Below are 6,480 nucleotides of genomic sequence, written 5' to 3' on the forward strand. Positions count from 1 at the left end.
TCCATAATTAGCCAAAGAATCCACTTCATCGTCAAAGCCTTAAGTTGAGCAACTATAGCAGTAGCTGTATCGACCTCCAAAATTCTTGCAACCTTGACTTGCAACATTCTTTGTTTAGGATTCTGGTATTCATTAGCTGCCATTAGCTCAATCAACTCATAAGCTTCATTGTAGCTTTTAGCCCATAGGTCTCCACCAGATGCTGCATCGAGCATAGGTCTAGATTATGCGCCTAAACCATTATAGAAATAGTTGATAATCATCCAATCAGGCATGCCATGGTGTGGGTACTTCCTTAGCATCTCCTTATATCGATCCCAAGCTTCACACAGAGTTTCACCAGTTTACTAAGCAAACTGAGTAAGAGCATTCCTGATTGCAGCAGTCTTCGCCATAGAAAAGAATTTAGTGAGAAACTTTTGAGCAAGATCCTCCCATCTGGTGATAGACCCTGGTGGTAGAGAATATAACCAGCACTTCACTTTATCCCTCAAAGAGAATGGGAATAGTCGCAACTTGATAGCATCTTCAGACACATCGTTGAACTTGAACGTGTCGCATATTTTGATGAAATCCCTGATATGCATGTTGGGGTCTTCGGAAGGAGAACCCCCAAACTGAACTGAGTTCTATATCAATTGAATCGTGCTCGACTTTATCTCAAAAGTGTTAGCAGCGATGGCTGGACTGATGATGCTTGACTAAATATAATTGATCTTAGGCTTAGAATAGTCCATCAAATCCTTAGTATTATCTGCTTGATCTCCCATCTCTAATAAAGGTGGTTCTTCGATCTTCTCTTCTTCTACTAATTTCTCTTCATCCTCAAAATCTTCCCTTCGCTCCTCTACAACTTCTTCCTCGTCTTTATCCAGAATTCTCCTACGAGCTCGCGAACACGTATGTATAGACGACCGCGAGAGTACCTGAAACACGACAAGCAAAAGATTAGGTAAGTAACAATGTCCAAGTCAATGAACTTTAACGATCACTGATGACAAACACATAAACTAAAAGTTAACACTTCAGTCCCCGACAGCGGCAACAAAAACTTGTTAGGGCTACACACGCGCTAATATTCACGCAAGTATACACGATCGCAAGTAATATAGAATTGTTTCTAGTTCGTTCCCACATAGACTGATTTGGTAAACTATGTGATTTATGCACATATGCACCGATGATATGGTTATTATCCAATGCTAAGACGATAATAAATTGAGGTTGATTACAACTACTAATTAAACTAACAATTATAACTAAGAGAATAAAAGAGAGTTATATATTATATGAGACAAACATGGGATTCTAATTTCATTAAATACTTCATTCAATAGCCTTATTATTCTTATCCTTAACATGCAATGGTGATGACACTAATCAGATAACACGAAACTGCTAAACGCCAACTTTCGTTGCACAAATAACATACTACCAGACATCCACAAAAGAGATAGAAGCTGAATAGACACCAATTATATTGAGACCCTATATGTCTATAGAATTTGACAACATAATGGCTTAAAGCACAAGTTATCTATAATAATTACACAGGGCAAGTAATATGGTTAAAATTACCTACGAATCATGCGTAACAATAACAAATGAACCTATGCTAGCATGGCAAGTTCTAAATCCTTAAATTCACTGTCGCTTCATTAAAGATTAACACGCTATCTTATCAGTGCACGACGCTCATAAGACGAATAAGCACAATCAATACTAGGTTATCATACATTCACCACACACTAAGGTATCGAAACAAATTAACTAAAGAAATCCATAAGTAAATCCGCTAGAACCCCACGATAATAATTAGCCCATAATCGGACTCATTATCAATATGGGTTCCAATGAAAGCATGGTATAATAAATGTAGTCTTTATACTGATTAAATGATAAAACCAAGTACGAAACAAGAGTAAGGTTTACGAATAAGAAAACTAGCATCCAAGTTACAACTTAGAACAAAGATTCACAAGTAAAAATAAGATCTTCTTCGTCTTCATTGAATCGTGCTAAAACGGTCTTCTTATGCCTCTTCTTGTGCTCTGGAATGTCCCTTTCCTGGAAAACATCCTTTATTTAAGTATATATAGCAGCCCATACACATAGAAGTCCTTCAATTAGAATTTGAATAGAATTAGGATTTCTGCATCCCGACCCGGCGCGGCCGCGCGCTTTATCTGCGCAGGCGCGCTGGCTTTCTGACAATTAGGCGCGGCCGCGTGCTAGACCAGCACGGGCGCGCCGTGCTTCTGGAAAAAATTCTTCTTTCTTTAATTCTTGCTACAATTGAGTTGGCTTCCCGAGCTTTATTCTTTGAACATCATCCCAACACCATATTAGCACCAAACTGATGCTAATTCACCTGATTCTTAAAATGATGTCTGAAATGCAAAAACACTAGAAAACACATTAAAACACCAACAAATTGAGTACAAATGCATAAATTCAAAGCTTAATAGAGCATTATAAATTATCTTAAATGCCATTCAACAGACATGTACAATTGGAGGCCAACTGATAGAGTTCAATGACCAAGATGTGAATAGAGCTTTGGGGCTACCAACTGAAAATCTGGTGGAGGTACCAACTCCTGATGAGCTGACTGAGTTTATGGACTTCATCAATAATGGTGGAAGAATTAACCTGTCAAGCTTAAACAGGACCAATCTAAGGAAGGAGTGGTCTTTTATCTTTGATTCTGTGGTAAGGGCCTTCAATTGCAGAAAAACAGGGTATGATAATATTTCAAGTGTTGTGCAAAAGCTGGTGTATTCAATTACCCATAACAGACATTTGAATGTTGGTCTGTTGATCCTGGAAGAACTTGCAATCAGGATAACAATGCCCCCTGTCAGCTAGAGGTAAGGAAATTTTCTTTCCTAGATTTATCATGTCCACTATAAATCATAAAGTAGCAGACATACACTTATTGAATGGTATAGATAGCACAAAAATAGGCAATTGTAAGCAAATGTCCAAAATAATATTTAGCTCACTTACTACAAAGAATAAGGTAAATGTAAGTCTAAAAATCACTCCATTTATGTTGGAGAGGTTTAGGACTTACCCTTACCCTATGCCTGACATGAGATCAAACATACAATCTAGCACAACTGTGATCCCTGAACCTGTGGAAGTATAAACACAGGAACACCCACAGGGATCTTCCCAAGCTACAACCATTCTTTCAAAACCTCTAGAAGCTAGGCAACCAACCACCTCATCTTCTCAAAAGGATGAGGTGAGTAAAAAAGAGAAAGGGGGTAACCTTAGCAGTTATAGCTGAGAGTGGTGAGGATATAGCAGAAGCTGAGTCACCTTTGGTCAAGAAATCTAAAAGAAGTAAGAAAACTGAGCTGACCACTCAAGCTACCTCTATATCCTCCCAACTGGATGCAGTTATAAAAGCACCTAGTAGTGAGTCTGCACAGCCTGCACCTGAAGCAATTCAAGTGTATGGTAGGAGAAACAAGGATGACACACACTGTGAAGGCATAACTTTTGAAGCTCCCTCATCCATTCAGGGGGAGCTGCCAACACTCACACCTGAGCAACAATCTCTTATATCTAAAATTTCATCTCTTCCATCTGCACTTGAATCTAATTCTTAAGTGCAAGAAAAATCAAGCCTGAGCAACAATCTCTTATATCTAAAATTTCTTCTCTTCTATCTGCACTTGAATCTAATTCTTAAGTGCAAGAAAAATCAAGTGACTTAGCTCAAGAAGCTTTGCTCACCACCCAGACACTCAATTTAGATGGTGAGAGGCTACATGCTGGGGTAGACCTTGATGACACCATCAAAACCATGAAGGATTCATCAGTTTTTATTAAAGACCCCATGGATATTTCTAGTGCACCTTCATGTGCAAAACAGTCTTCACAGACTGAAAGGTTTGAGGGTAGTACTCCTGAGGGGGAGCTATCTAAATCCTCTCCAATTCAATTGGAGGCTCCTCATGTAGGAGCAACTCCCCTCAAAACCCTAGCAGAAATTGCCTTGGCAATTGAAGCTAGGAGTACAATTGCCAATAATCCTGTCATAGGGGAGGCAAATATAACACATTCAGATGACAGTATGGTGCAAGACACACAAGGGTTTGAGACTGGTGTACATGGCAATAACCCAGTCAAATCCCCTCCAATTTAATTAGAGGTTCCCATACCTAGTAAGGAACAACAACTAGCCATAACCACAGGGCAATCTGTGAGTAAAACTGTGACTTCAGTCACAGGTGTTTCTGAACCATCCACCTCACAACCTCAACAACCTCACATACTCTCTCAGTGGCAGCAAAAATCTAGCTCTCAAACAACTTCTGTAGATGATCTACTAGTGGAGCAGATTTCTAGATTGACCAACATCTCACAGCATCTTTTGACTTCCAACATGAGCAATTAAGATTATCAAGCTATCATGCTTACATACAATGAAGAGGTTGAGGAGCAGAAAGAAAAGATTGTCAATGATGTTGAGCAAGATGGAAATGTGGATGCGTGGCTCTCTGATGACTATGTCCTGGAAATGGATCAAGTCTTGGCCATATTTAGGGAAGAATAAATCACTATTCTGGGCAGCAATGCAAAGGACTTGACTCCACAACCTGTGTATGATGCCATTACAGATGTATACAAAGCTCAGCTCAAGGCATTTCATCTTTTTGGTAAAGCTCTGGAAATCAAGCTAACCGGTCATGAAGATAAAATCAGAAAATTGGTGAATGAGAAGATGGATAAGATAATACCCTCTCAAGAACAGGTCTCTACCAAATTCAAGCAATTTACTGAACAAATGTCAAGAATGGATCTTGCTTCTATTGAGAAAGAAGTCAAAAATTTCAAACAATCCTTCATCAATCTCAATACACTGATCCCGCAACAAATCACTCACTCAAATGACACTAAGGTCAAGCTGGATCAAATTCACCAGAGCAGATATGAGCCATCAGCTTTGCAAATGGAAGTCATCAAACAGGCTGTAGATGAAACATTTTGTACATCTACCAGCTCTTTTCACCCTAGCTCCATCTCCATAAACCTCTAAATTCAATCACTACAAGGCCAAGTCTCAGCACTCAAGACTCCAACTCTTCTCTTACTGCACAAGTTCAAGCCTTGACATCTCTTGTCAAGAGCCAACAAACAGACATCCAGACCCTAGTGGACTCCCATAAGCATCTTCAAATGCAAAATTCTGTAGCTTTGGGAGCCATCATGGGCTAACTCAACATTCCACTACCTTCCCTACCTGAACAAGTGAGGCCAGAAATTCCAACTCCCCTCCTCATGCTTGTCACCAAGACTAAGGGGGAGATTGAGGCTAGAATTCAAAAATCTAAGGGTCAAAGCTCAAATGCTAAACTAGATGTTGGAAAGGAAAGACTTCAAAGGGCTGTAGAAGGACCAAATCAAGATTAGGAATTCAATGACCTTCTTGCAGCACTAAGAGTGTCCCTTAAAAACAACTGTGTGACTTGCAAGAAAGCCCTGGCCAAGAACATTAACTTCTTAAGGGTAGTTATAGTGAATATTGATGACTTCCTGGAGAAAAGGATTGTTATGAACATCAATGATGGTGCTGTGGACAGGTGCATTCAGGTGACTCTCAAAAATCTCCAAACTCTGAGAGCATCTGAACTTGATGTGATGATTGACAGAGTAAATCCAGTCATTCAAGAGGATACTCAACTTCTCCAAGAGCTTAAAAAGGCACATATAGAAGCTTTTCCAGAAGCCTATCTATATCCAAATCAAGGAATAGTTTACGTCTGCCCAATGAACAAACAAGCCAGACATCTTCTTGTTCCTAAACACTGTGTCAGATCAAACATGAGGCTGAACATGACTTTACAGTCTGACTTAAAATTCAAAAAGAACAAGAAGCATGAAGATGAGCAGATGATAAATATTTTGAAGAAATATGTTGTGAACCCTAACACCATGCTACCAAATACACAGTATAATCTAAGAAAAGACAAGGATGATGATGAGCAGAAGAAAGATGATCAAAAACCTTCTAGCTCAAATCCAAGTCAATCCAGTAAGCCATCTGGCAGCAAGGGTGGAGAGAAGAAGAAGGAGGATGACAAGAAAGATGAAGAGAAGAAGATAAGGAGTGAGAGGAGGAGCAAGAAGAACCATGATGGCTCAGAACCACAACAAACCATAAAAATCCAAACAAACCTAGATCAACCTTTATCTCAACCTTCAAAAACAACCATCTCAAAGATTATACCATCTTAAACCTCAAAACTTAAATTTCTATACAAACAAACACCCAACTCTTTCCTAAAAATTCCAATCACCTCAAGCCAAACTAATCTCAAAAAAATCACAACCTTACCATTAGCCAAGCCTTCACTGAAAGTAAATCACAAATCTGTTGGGAGAAAGCCTAAGAAAGTCAAGCTTACAGATAATGAAGAAGTTACTGAAAGGGCCATCTGGAACTGTTTCAAATAATCAGAATTT

At 39.2% G+C, this 6,480-nt stretch overlaps 1 non-coding gene across 1 annotated transcript; it reads left to right on the forward strand.

Moving 5' to 3' along the window:
- Nucleotides 1-273: 273 nt before the first annotated feature.
- On the forward strand, nucleotides 274-380 carry LOC141682004 (small nucleolar RNA R71). Its single transcript, XR_012559414.1, has one exon. It is a non-coding gene; the product is annotated as a small nucleolar RNA R71 (small nucleolar RNA).
- Nucleotides 381-6,480: the final 6,100 nt, after the last annotated feature.

The sequence above is a fragment of the Apium graveolens genome, chromosome 1 (genome assembly GCF_009905375.1).
Source record: "Apium graveolens cultivar Ventura chromosome 1, ASM990537v1, whole genome shotgun sequence".
NCBI classification, from domain to species: domain Eukaryota; kingdom Viridiplantae; phylum Streptophyta; class Magnoliopsida; order Apiales; family Apiaceae; genus Apium; species Apium graveolens.